Below are 14,376 nucleotides of genomic sequence, written 5' to 3'. Positions count from 1 at the left end.
ATCCTTATAAGTACTTTTAAAAATCAAGTGTTCTTGGGAAGATGCTAATCTATTTTCAGTTCAGATTAATACTACACAAACAATAGTCAGAAATCTGTTTTTCAATGTAGATTTGCATTTGGTTAATAAATACAATCACTTACCCATGTATATTTCTTTTCTGTAATTTCAATATCTAAATAAGAGGTCAGTAAATGAAAATTGCTTTCCTTTTTTGACTTTCCAATATGCACAATATTAAAATATCAAAAGCTTGTTTAGAATTGTATGGAAAAGTAGTAAAAGTAGAGATGCTAGAATTGAAGTTAGGGAGGTCTGTAGAGTTTCTTAGACTCAGTCACTTCTCTGTCATCCCAGAAGTCCCATTGGTTCCTCCCAAGAATCCTGGACCCCTGAGAATTACAGTGTGGAATGCATTATAGAGAAACAAGCATTATATAAGGATATGAAAGTTTTGCTCTGAATTTGTGACTTTGAGCTGGTCGTTAACCTTCTCTGGTCTTTGATTCCCTGATTCGCACAGTGGAGATAAAAGATATAGATGATCTCTAAGGCACCTTTCAGCTCTAAAATTCTATGATCTCCAGTTCTACCTGGTTATAAACCATTTCACATCTATCCAGGTGATACCAGGGATTTAATCTAAGGTCATGAGCATGCCAGACTGTGCCAAAGGGGAAACAATTCTTAACTGCACTCTGCATTCTCTTTAACTCTGGAGGCATATTTCATTTTTCACATTGGCTAAATTCATCTCTGTTCAGGAACTAAGAATTATTCCAAACTTGCCTGATTTATATGGCATAGATAAGGACTTCATATTGTAATTTGAAAACTCTGTTAGTTCATGAATATCAAATTAACCAAAAACCTGGCACATAGTAGGCATTCAAAAAATAGTTGCTGTCCCTTGTGACTTAGCTAAAAAACACTGAATTACATACTTTAAAGTAGTGTATTTTATGGAATGTGAGTTACGTGTCAATTTAAATAGTTGTTGAGTGAATGAAATGTTGCATTTTGAATGTAGAAGAAAGGGTATTCATGTCGCGATTTTAAAATGTTGATTTCTGATGTTCAGAATAAAACAACAAGAATCAAAAAAATAAAACAAAACAAAATAAAAACAGGAAATTTAAATCAAATACCTAATAGGAACATTAGTTGTCAGGAGACATTAAAGATATTTGGGATACACCTTGAACTTTGAGATTTTGGCAAGCATGTATATAATAGAAATTTCTTTGCTGTTTTTTCAGAGGCAAAATAATGACCAGATAGCTGTGTTCCCTTACCACATTTAAAAATGCTCTTATGCTTTATAAGTACTACAGTGACATTTAATGACATGAATTCATGATGCCTCACATTTTGCATATTATTTCCTTGGATCAATTTCTTAATGCAATGATAGTCATGGGCTTTTTTATTAACTATAAAAATTTACAATGTTTGATCAAACTCAACATGAATGCCGTATATTAATGTATTTCCTCCTTTTGTGAGTAAGTGAATATTTGCTGGGAGGGGTGTTAGGAATCTTTTAAGTTAGTTTAAAATAAAAATGCTTCGTATTTGTTTTACTTCTTTTTTTCCAGTTTTATTGAAAAATAATTGATATACATCACTGTATAAGTTTAAGATATACTGAATGATAGATTGATTTACATATATTATTAAATGATTACAATAATAAGTTAGCTGATATCAATTTATTTATATAGATAAAATAAAAAGAAAAAAAGGAAAAAATGTTTCCTAGTGATGAATTCTTAGGATTTACTGTAACAATTTTTCTATATATCATACAACAGTATTAGCTATAGTCATAATGTACATTACATCCCTAATATGTATTTATCTTATAACCAGAAGTTTGTATCTTTTGAACACCTTCCGCCAACTTCCCCTCCCTCAATCTCTCTGCCTCTGTTAACCACAAGTCTGATCTCTTTTTCTATGAGTTCAGGTTTTTGGGTTTTGGGGTTTTGGTTTTTGGTTTTGGTTTTGTACAGTGAGATTGTACAGCATTTGTTTTTCTGTATTTGACTTATTTTACTTAGCATAATGCCTTCAAAGTTCATCTGTGTTGTCACAAAACAAATGGTAAGATTTCCTTGTTTGTTTTATTTTGTTTTGTTTTTAATAGATGAATAATATTCAACTGAATGTGTTTAGGTTGGGGGTAACTACTTTATCCACTCATCTGTTGATGGACACTTAGATCGGTTCCATATCTTGGCTATTATAAATAATATTACTGTAAAGAATGAGGTGAACATGGAGGAGTACATATCTTCTCTAGTTTGTTTTCTTTACCTTTGGATATAGACCCAAAAGTGGAATTGCTGCATCATGGGGTAGTTCTATTTTTAATTTGTTGAGGATCCTCCATATTCTTTTCCATAATGACTGTACCACTTTATAATCCCACCAACAGTGTACAAGTGCTCCCTTTTCTCCGCATCCATACCAGCATTTCTTGTCTCTTGCTTTTTGATGACGGCCATTCTAACAGGCATCAAGTGATATCTCATGGTGATCATAATTTCCATTTCCCAAATGACTAGTGACATTGCGTGTGTTGTCATGTACCTGTTAATACCTTTCACATGTCTTCTGGTTTATTTCTTATTTTCACCATATAATTAACAGGAGAGGGCAGTAATAGACTGCTTTCAAGAATTCTATGGCTTAACATATATTTCAGAGCCAAAATCCTATAATTCTGCTTTTAAAATGCTCCTTCAGTAACGTGCTACATGCTCTTTATATTCATTACTAATGAATCGTTTAAGCCTCTCATGTATCCCTTACAGCATAAAGTATCCTTAGTAATTGTCTGACCCCCTCACTTTATAGGTAAGAAGATGAAAGCCTAAAGATCGTGTGTGATACCTCTAAGACTGCCTAACCTCTTGATGGCAGAATTTATTTAATTTTGTCCTTATTAGCACAGCAAACCATCCGTTTAGTTTGCATCCATGAAATGGAGACTAGTTATGAACTTTACAATGGATTCAGAAGAGATCTGAAGAACTTTAGGCTTGAATAAGATCAGGTTTACCCCCTCAGAATTACTTAATAGTTAAAAAAAAAGAGTCAAAAATTATTAATTTACATTATCTGAATTCACAAATAAATCTGATGCCTCTTCCTCTTCCTGATCCTATTCCTCATTTTCATTGACTATATTTCTATTAATATCTGTATACATCTGGATTCCTTTCAAAGAGGATTTGAGACAACACCAAAACATACTTTTACAAAGCATAAAAGTCTTGGGCTTGCTTTGCACTATTAGTATTAAGTTTGGATGATATATAAAAATCATTATGTATTAAATCCCAGCTCTGTATTACTTTGCTTGACTAGATTTTTTTTTTTTTTTTTTTTTTTTTATTCAGCCCGTGAGAACTCTGCATTGCCCTGCTCATGGTGCATTTGGGGCCTTCCCTCCTCAGAACTATCGTTCTGGCCTCCTTCCCTTCAAAAAGGTAAAGCGCTGGATAGGTTGTTTACACATAATCTCCAGAGATTGCACATAATCTCCACCGGACTGCTGGCCAGAGTCTGGCCCTCACTGTCTTGGGGTGCTGCTGAGAGTTCCAAGTGAGCCAAAGCAGAAACAGTATAAGTCCCTTCCAAAAAAAAAAAAAAAAAAATCTCAGCATATTACATCTGTATGTTGGTTAAAAATTATTCTTAGTAAGAACTTTGATAGGCTTTGAAAATTTCTGGCAAAATTGTATTTATCGTATAGGTGGCTCTAAGTAATACAACACAGTTCCCATTTTGATGCTACAATATGAGCAAACTGTAAAGATCAGGGCATAAAATAGACATTTTTACTGACTGTTTCTCTTAGGGAAGAGAAGCTCTCCCAACATTGGTTTTCCCACCCAAGTTTATGCTCTTTCTGCTTCTGGGATATGAGTTGGAAAATTGTTCTTACTAGTAGCTTCTCAACAACAGCAGGTGCAGTCAGTTAGTTTACCAGAGTATTTGCTATATCACCAAAATGCTTCTGTCCTGGGTAATCATTTTTTATTATATACTCACTGATGAACCAGAGAATCAGTAAATACACATGTGCGTGTATCTGTAGAAATATAAATGAGAATCTTGGATGCTGTGGTGTGACACCCAGATTTCAGCCCCTTTAGGATTGAGACACATATGCTTATATCCACCTAGAGTGTTGACTGAGGACCTCTCACAGCTACCTTCTTATCTTGAAATTCCTCTTGATCTGAAGAAGATCCTGCATCAAATTTACACTCCCTCTGTCCACGTGGGGAACTTCTCTGAGGAGGCTTCAGAGCTCACACGGGTCAACTGAGGCCTGTGTTACAATGGCATCACAGTTCAAATTCTCCCTCTACCCAATACTATTTCTCTTACAGCTCACAGATCTTGTTTCTGAGAGAAACCCCCACCCCCAGCAGGCCTCCTACATGCAGATCTCAGAATCTCAGGGTGTGTTTCCTAGGATCCGGCCCTGTAATACTATATATATATGGATATATGGAAATAGGGGAGAGAAAGGAAGAGAGAAATTTGAATGAGGTGATTAATTTTAGCTATCACATGTGGCATAATCATGGGGGAAGGACGAACACAAGGCTTGGATATCAAATTCATTTTCTTAAATACCACTGCTCCTATTTTATCTACATTCCTTTTACTGGATAATCTTCCATTTATCCCTAAATGTTAAACTACCGCATCCTTATGGGCTTCACTCTTTTTTCTATGATTCCATGAGCAATCTTTACATTCAAATTATTCCTGCGAAATTCATTAGTACTTACAAATGGTTCCCTAAATCTTTAGTTCCAAATCTAATCTTTTCTGAGATCCACAGGAGAATTTCCAAAGGCCTTTTTGACCTCTCAACTTGCATTTTCTACAGACAATTCAAATTCATTATGTTTAAAACTCAACTCATGAAGTGAACAAAACTGCTCCCCTATAGTCCCCATTCCTTTTTATTTATTTATTTTTTAAAGGTTTTTATTTATTTATTTGATAGACAGATCATAAGTAGGCAGAGAGGCAGCCGGGCAGGGGGAAGGGGGGGAAGTAAAAGCAGGCTCCCCGCCCTGCCGAGAGCCCAATGCGGGGCTCGATCCCAGGACCCTAGGATCATGACCTGAGCCGAAGGCACAGGCTTTAACCCACTGAGCCACCCAGGTGCCCCCCCCCCCATTCCTTTTTAATACAATCACTGTCTTCCCAGTTTCTCAAAGTAGATTACCTTAATCATTGTTATGCTTCCTTAATAGCTTGCTAACAATTCATCCCCAAGTCTTAAAAATTCTAATAAAAAATGTGTCTAAAAATCTGCTTTATTCAGGCCTTCACTTTTCTTTTCTTTTTTTTTTTTTTTTGCCCCAAAGCCCATCTATATCCAATTTTACTTCTTTAGCCATCTGCTCATTTTCTCGTTCAACCCTGTACCTCTTAATCCATCTAATTTACCACATGTCACTTAGCTATAGGCCTGTATAAGAGACTACCCAGTGTTTGCAAAAATCATTCTGGACCCACTTCCCTGTTTGTGGTCCATTTCTTATACGTTCCCTGAGTCTTCATTCCATCATCTCCACTTCCTGAACCTGGCATCTGTGTGTAAATTCCGGCTCTCAATTCTTGAATCTTGGGATTCTGACTTGCCTTTGTTTATTTTGGACCTTTGCGACTAATGGAGTTACCATAGTCCTTCTCATGCTCTAAGGTCTGCAGCCCAGGGTAGTTTAACGTTTAATCCCTGTGTGGGGACAATGGACATTCTGCTGCTAACTGTTCATTCTAGGAGTATGCTTTTCCTCAAGATATGTGTAAAAATATACTTTAAGTCAGCAGTTTTTTGTTTTTTTTTTCCCCAACGATTTTTTTTTTTTTTTTTTTAAGCACATGTTATGATGCTAGATGCTGTTCTGGCTATTAATGATACAGCGGTCGACAAAACCCCTTATATACTAGTGTTCTAGCGGGATAAGTGCATCTGCTGAAGCCCAGAGATAAGGGAGGGGGAGGGAGGGGAATGCTGACCATAATATTTATACCTATCCACCTGGCTGAATGAGTTTGTTAAAAAGAGAAACTGCTTGTCCTGCAGGTACCAGCAGCTTCTCCCACAGCTGTTCTAGGGATCTGCAAGCCAACATTGCTTCATTCCTCAGACATGTCTTGGGGTCAGTGAGGAAAAAAATGCTGCTCTTGCTTAAGCAACTGCAAGTCCACATGGAAGCCCAAGACTCATAATTGGCACATTTAATAGGATGATAGTTTATAATATAATATGATACAACTTAGTGTTTTTTGCAGCCTTCCTCCTCCTGGCTTTGAGGCTTGTTGTACAGAAGGAGCTAGAGGCTATTATACCGAAGAAGCTACCCCAAAAAGGACATTGATGAGCTTTAGATTCAAAAGCTGCTATCTAGGAAGATAATTGTCTTGCAAACCTGGAGAGTGAAAAGGTTTCCCTAAACTCCTTTTACTTGCATTTAACATATCAAAAGTGAGGCCTGATAGCTACTGGGCTTTCAGGGCACCCCAATCACAATAGGAAACATTGTGTTATGACCCAGTTCAAATGTACTTATATTCATTATATATGTAGTATAAATACAATAACTGAAACAAAACTGTTGCATAGAAAACTTATTGTTTGCAATGTATTTTGATATACTTTATCCACTACAATTTCATTTCTTTTTAATACACTATTCACAACATACTGAACTGGGATCAGAGTTAAAAACAAACAAAAAACTAGCCTAGTGGTTTTTTCAAAAAGGGAGGATTCAATTGGGAAAAAGAGAAGTTAAGTCAGCTTCTGGAGGGGATGACAGGGGTAGGACAATGCTTAAGGGAGAGAATCAGAAGAATCAGAGTATTCAAATTCTTGGTGTTGAGTAGAATTGATCAGAAGGAAAATATCTATAATGGAATTACATTAATGTAGGTTATAAAAAACAAAATGTATAAAGTCACTGAGTTCCTTACTGAATTCAGGGGAAAGTATAAGGTCACCAAGACATTCTGAAAAATAGATAAGGATGAGGCAAGTACAGAATGTTTTCATTATTATGATGATAAGCACAGGATGAGCTAAAAACCACAACTGGAGTTTGATCAAAGGACAGGCTCTAACTGACTGATGCTGTATAAGGCCCCACTCCTGGTGTCCTGAATAATGGAGTCCCTCTTCATGATCACGCTGTTTAAATAGGAAAATACAGTAAGAAAATGAAGTGTTAAACAGTGGTAGAACAATCTGTAGTCTAGTTATTGTCACCTTGGGGGAAAAGGAGGGAGCAACTGGAAGGTAAGGCAGAGAGAAATTGTGGAAGAAAGATGAGAACATAAAAATGATAAACCTGGGTTAGGCAAAAAAAAAATGTACAGACTTGTATGCACAGAAAACACTTAGATGCTTTAGACCTGTTACATTTAACTTAGAAGATTGTGTTCACTATGGATAATAGAAGTTTGTGTCTCCAGATTGCCTCATAGTGTCTCATTCTCTTTCGCCTTTCAGACAACAAGTAGATGAGGCTGAGGTTTTCTTGGACTGGATTAAATTTAGATTTTTTTTTTCTTTCCTGCTTCCCAAAAGCAAGTGGGGACTCCCAAGAAAGATCAGATGGGTTATAGAAAATGAAAAGACCTCATCGTTATTGTATATCTGAGTAGAGTGAATAACTGTGTGACCCTATCCCTTTGATCTTTGCTCAGATGTCACCTTTCCACGGTCTGTTTATAATTGTACCCCAACTACTTCTTATTCTCCTATTCTGCTTTACTTTTCTACGTAGTGTTTGTCACAACTGTGTGTTGTGCTGTGGGTGTGTATGAAAAGTATAATGAACTGCCATGTTTCTATCACCAAGCTTCACTAATTATCTGTACTTTACCAGTATTATTTAACCTATATCCCCACTACTTATTTCTGTTGTATGTTAAAGCAAGTCTCAAACATTATAGTATGTCCTTCCATAATGTATACTTTACTTACTATGTTTAATGTCTGGCCTACCTTACTAGAATGTGAGCTAGATGAGGGCAGTAATTTTTATCTGCTATAATCACAGAAATATTCCCAGCACCTAAGAAAAGTTTTCTGGCATATTATAAGTCCTCAATAAATATTTTTCTGCTCCCTGCTCAGTAGAGAGTCTACTTCTGCCTCTCCCTCTGCTTCTCTCCCGTCGGGTGCTCTTTCTCTTTCAAATAAATAAAATTTAAAAATAAATAAATATTTTTCTAATGAATGAATATGGAACTTAAAAAGAGTAGTTTTAGTCTTTTGCGAATTAGGCATTGATAAATGCACATTTTTATTTAGATAACCTGGCAATTTCCCATTGGTGAGTTGTGTGGGGGTTTCTGGTCATCTTCTAGACTTCCAGCTTACCTTAACAGAACGTTTAGCACATCTGTTTTGGAAAGTGTGAATGTAGAATTTAGGTTCTAAGAGCAACTGGCCTGAAACTGGCCCACACTTATGGCTTAGATCAGGAGGACCTCAAGAGAGAGCTGACTGGGAAGCTGTCCCAGACTGTAAGTCCACTAGTTGGCCACAACTGACAATAACTGAGACAATTAGGCAGAAATAAGTGGAGATTATGCCTCTTAGTGTCTGCTAGTGAGCCAGACATAACCCCAATCAGGTCATAAACTAGACAAAAACACCATGCTCCATCATTCAAATGAGGAAGTACAAACATAAATCTTAATTGGACTCTCATGCTGGTGTTGCTTTTAGAAATTTCAGTGCTCTTTCAGGCGCGCCTGGGTGTCTTAGTTGGTTAAGCAAGTGCATATGGCTCAGGTCAGGATCCTGGAGTCCCAGGATTTTCTGGCATCAGGCTCCCTGCTCAGCAGAGAGTCTGCTTTTCCCTCTGACCCTCCCCCTCTCTCAAATAAATAAATAAATAAATAAATCAAATCTTTTTTTTTTTTTTAAGTGCTTTCTCTAAATACAATGCCCTAGCTAGGTGGGGGATGGGGTAATTGAGGGATGGGCTGTAAAGAGGGCACCTGATGTGATGAGCACTGTGTGTTGTATGCAACTGATGAATTATTGAACTCTACATCTGAAACTAATGATGTAATATATGTTGGCTAATTGAATTTTGAATTTAAAAAAAAGAAAAAAAATACAATGCCCTATACTATGGCACTACTCAGTTATCTCTTTCTTTGGGATTAGGAAATTCTGGAAGACTTTCTTTATTCACTCCAACCCCTTAGGCCATCTGCAAAATCATCACCCTAGATTGGTGAAATGCTTGAATCTTTTCAGAGACCACATCACAATCTTGGTAAATGCATTTGCCAAAATGGCAAGCCAGCAAGAGCGCTTTCTCTATACTGAACCTCCAGTTCCCCTAGTCATTGTCATGTGATTTATTAAGAAAAAGTACCTAACACTGATATCCTATCATTGAGCCCATTTCTCCTCATGCTTCCAGCAGTCACTGCTCAAAGTTCTATATCTCTGTATCCATTTGTCTGTCATCTACCATCTTGGACCAATTACTGCTCCAGCTATGTTTTAGATTATTTCCAATGCATATACTATGCAGGCCCAAGGCATAATCTGCTACAGTGTAATTTTCAAAAAGCGTATTGTTCTACCCATTCAGCTAATCACCACATTTATGCCATCAAAGCTTCCATCCCTTTCCCCCCATATCCTGCCTTCCCAAGAACAAGCCCTGATGGTTACCTGGATGAGCTGCTCAAGGAAACCTACAGGATCCCTGCTTCTGTTGGACATTTAATGTTTTAGCTTGGCCAGCATGTTCTCCTTTCTCATGGTAAAGACATCAGATTTTTTTTTTTAAAGCATTGCTTCTCTTCCATTGTCAATTCACTTTATTAGGTTGGGACTGATCCTCCCCCAGCTTTGGTCCAGGAGTGATTATGTGATCTGGTTGGAAAATCACATTAGTCTAGCCATAGTGCTTGGGCCATGGATAACTACACAACAGAAGACAAGAGGATAATTTCTGAGCTATATTTGAAATTGTTGGGGGGCAGAAAAGCTCCCTTTACAACAGATTTAAACCAGTATTAAAAATCTTGAGCTGTTGTTGACAATTTTGCTACTGTGTGTGGAGAGCCTGCCTAAGGAGAGCCTATCTAAGATTAAAATTAATGCAGAGTAAAGTAGAATCAATATATGCCTAGATGATATTAATTGAATAATTATTTTGTGTTAATTAACCATACAACTAATTGTTTAGTCTACAATAACCCTGAGAAGCAGGGTAAATATTTATTATCCCCAATCCAGAGATGAAGTAAAGGAAGCTAAATGTTTTGCCCAAAGTTTCACAGCTAGTGGTAAAGCCGAGGCTTGAACCTCAACAATCTGGATCTAGAACTTGTGTTCATTACCAGTATGTTACAGTGGTAATTAGCTGTTACTAATAAGTACATAGACTTCAGAAACAAAGAGAGAGAGAGACCCAGTTATTTGTCTTTAAGTTCCCAAATCTGGTCATGCCTGAAATCATAAACTTCTTGATTTTTTTTTCAATTAAACAAACAAAGAGATTTCTCTCTCCTTCCTATCCCTTCTTCAGAAGCTGGTTTAAATCTTAAAACTGGAAAACCTGAGTAATCTACTCTCCAGTGGAGAAGGAGCAATATAAAGTATATGCAAACCTGTATCACACATCCAAGCAGACAAACCACTTGGGAAACACTGGATGGCTTTCCCTAATGTATAGGCATTTACATTTGTACTTGTTTGAGGATAAGTCATAGGGTTCTTTAAGATAATTCACCAAGGGAACCAACCCTTTAGTATCCCCCCGCTTCCCAGTGTGGGCGCCTGCTTCTTCATGTTATCTTTTATTTCATGCCAAACCTGGCTAACATACACACTGCTCTACATCTAGGACCTATAGCTTCAGCTGGGGAATACTAGTGTATATAGTGAAAGTAGTGCTCTGCTGAGCTGGTATGCTGCGATTGTCCTCATATGGAGATTGCCTCTGAATATGTATGCCTGTTTTCCTTAGGTCATTCCAAAGAAACTTAGACTGAACCCTGTTTGGCAGAAGGGATCTGAGTCATATATAGTATCCATTTCAACTCTGTAGCCTTAAATAATCCCAATACATCCACATACCATGCCTGACTTGCCCTTGCTCACTTGTTCTTTTTCTGTGTCTGCTTTGATCCTGTCCTTAACTGACTGCTGATTCTTCAAAAACACATATTATTTATCCTCCCAAAGAAATCCAGTGATTTCGTAATCAGTATTACAAAGCATATTAACTATAAAGGAAAATATTGGCAAATATTGACAAAGTAGATGATATTAAAATTAGGAACTATTATTCATCAAAAGCTACCATAGAAGAGTGAAAAGACAAGGTATAAATAGGAAAAAAAAATTGCAATGCTTATAACAAAGTAACCCCACAAATTAATAAGAAAGTTAAGTAACAATAGTAAAAAGAACAAGAAACTTGGATAGACTTGTCATAAGGTATAATATCCAAATTTTCAATAAATATGTGAAAAGACACTCAACATCATTAGTTAAAAGGGAAATGAAAATTAAAACTCTAATGAGTTAACATTAGCCAGTGCCCAGAATTGTTAAATTAAAAATATCAGTACTAAAAGTTGATGAGGATTTGGATACCATGTGTTGATATTGTTCTAGAATTGGTGTAACTTTGAAAAAATGATATTACCTACTAAAATTAAACATATGTACCCTCAGTGAACAGTAATTTCAGTTTTAGACATATACTCAAGAGAAATAAACACATATAAACGTCAAAACTACACTGGAAATTCATAACAGTATTACTTCCTATGACTACAAACAGGAAGCAATCCAGATGGAATTAGAATGGATAAATAAAAAGAAAATAAAAAGAAAACATCGTGTGTGTGGTGTGTGTGTGTGTGTGTGTGTGTGTAGTGGAATACTATTCAACTTGAATAGTATTATTCAACTAAATACAGAAGTAAACTAGATACAGAAAGACAAGTACTTTGTGATTTCACTTATATGAAGTATCTAAAATCGTCAAATTCATAAAGATTGGAATGGTGTTTTCCAGAGGCTGGGCAGAAGAAGAAACAGTGAGTTATTAATCAACAGGCATAAACTCTAGAGATCTGCTCCACACCATTGTACTTATAGTCAGAAATAATATGCACTTAAAATTTGTTATAAAGATAGATCTTATGTTAAGTGTTCTTACCACAATAAAATAATAATAATCAACAGATAAATAATGGGTGGCACATTCATAAAATGGAAGGGAAAGTGACATACTTTTTTTCCATTTACACAATATGGAGCGATCTCAAAGATATAATGTTGGCTGAAAGAAACTAGACATTAAATAATATAATTGCCTGGTTCCATTAATATAAAATTAAGAAACTAAATTTCAGAAATTAAAATAGTGGTTACCTTTGAATATCAGAGAGCTGATAGCTCCATCTTGCTCCAGAACACCTCTCGTAATATATATATTAACATGGCTAACTGCTTAGTGGGTAATTCTACCCACTATCCCAAGTGCTGCTCTAGAACACTGACAGGTTCCCCAATCTGTCCACCTGATTCACCAGTGGAAATGGTGGTAGAACTATGCTCCAATAATAGCTGGCAACTCAAATTTTCCCAAATGGGAAAATGTATATGAGTACCTATTTGTTCGTACTGTTTCCTTTGCCTATCATAAAATTCCCACTTCTCTCCCAGCTGAGAAACCAGTATTTGTGATTCAAAACAAAGATGGTACCACCTGAGACCAGAGAAAGAGGCAAAAATGTATGAGTCAAACCTACCTTTGACTTTTGGCTTGCCACTTTCAAGTTGTATGCACATGGCTATCATGTAATTTTTTGGCTTTAGTTTCACATCTATGAAATGAGAGTAATGATATTTAGTCTATGGCCATACTATCCTGAACACACCCGATCTCATCTGATCTCAGAAGCTAAGCAGGGTCGGGCCTGGTTAGTACTTGGATGGGAGAGTAATGATATTTAGCTCACAGGCTGTTTGGGGGAATATATAAGATGATATGGTAGGAGCTCATTATATATAATTTTTCTTTACTTTCCCTTTCCTTGCAGTATTACTTGCTTTTTGCTATCTACTCCTCTAGGACCTGCTTGGAATAATTTTTAAGCCATTAGCTAAAAAAATGTATTTAATATAGCTGAACTTGGTACTAGGAGTGAGAGTTACAAAAACGAGTAAGATGCAATTCACCAAGAAATTACTACTTTAGTTAGCAATAGAAGGTTATTGATTGAAAAAAATGATCTAATGTAATTATTTTAGAAAAAGTTGTAAGGCCATTATGTACAGAAAACTGAAGTTTTAGAGAGAGAGAGAGAGAATAATTTAGGAATCTACAGTAGTCATGCTGATCCAAAGTTATCAATAACTAGCCCACTAGGATGTGTGAAAGGAAATCAGAAAAGAGAAATAATACACGAGACATTAAGATCAAAGAAGCAGGGGTGCCTGAGTGGCTCAGTCATTAAGTGCCTGCCTTTGGCTCAGGTCATGATTCCAGGGTCCTGGGACTGAGCCCCACATCAGGCTTCTGCTCGGCGGGAGGCCTGCTTCTCCCACTCCCACTCTGCCTGCTTGTGTTCTCTCTCTCTCTGTCAAGTGAATGGATAAAATCTTAAAAAAAAAAAGGTCTAAAAAAAAAATCGAAGAACCATTTAGAAACATTTTTTCTAATACATATTGTTCATAAAAATAATACAATGGGAAACTATTCTGAAGCTTCATGGTTAGGAATAGTATGTGTTGATTCTGAAAACAAAGCCTATCAGTATTTTATCAATATAACTGTATATGCTTCCTTTGGATTAGATGAATCACAAATATTCAAAAACAAACAAACCCCCCACACTATAATAATACTAAAATTCATCAAATGGATTTCTAGTCACATTAAACATAAATTTTATGAAACATCCTGATTGTGATTATTAAGAGATGATGAGAATTCTGTTATTGTTTTGTCAGAAAAAAGGAGATCTCTCTTGAAAGGAAGAAAATAAGATGCTAGAAAACATGGAATGGAAATTGTTACTACAAAGCAGGAAGACTACCCCTGTTGCAACTATTAGAGAACCATTTTGATGTTCCATGGCTTCAAGTGAGTACTGACTCTGTAAAGGGACATAAATCTTGAAAATACACAGAACTTGAAATTTGTTGCTATTTATTATGAGCTTGTTTAAATGACAAAGTTTTACTTTGACATTCAAATAAAATCTCTAATATGTGATTTACTTAAGATATACTTTGTTGCATATTAATAAATTAATAATTTTATTATTAATTATTCTTTT

At 36.1% G+C, this 14,376-nt stretch overlaps 1 long non-coding RNA gene across 1 annotated transcript in view; it reads left to right on the top strand.

Moving 5' to 3' along the window:
• Window positions 1–3,419: 3,419 nt before the first annotated feature.
• Window positions 3,420–14,376, top strand: part of LOC123938247 — a 55,684-nt gene continuing 44,727 nt past the window's right edge. The window contains exons 1-2 of the long non-coding RNA XR_006817697.1: window positions 3,420–3,497; window positions 14,048–14,180. This is a non-coding gene — a long non-coding RNA (uncharacterized LOC123938247). The remainder of the gene's footprint in view (window positions 3,498–14,047; window positions 14,181–14,376) is intronic.

Source organism: Meles meles, chromosome 3 (genome assembly GCF_922984935.1).
Source record: "Meles meles chromosome 3, mMelMel3.1 paternal haplotype, whole genome shotgun sequence".
NCBI classification, from domain to species: Eukaryota; Metazoa; Chordata; class Mammalia; order Carnivora; family Mustelidae; genus Meles; species Meles meles.
This window is presented reverse-complemented; position numbering and strand designations above follow the sequence as displayed.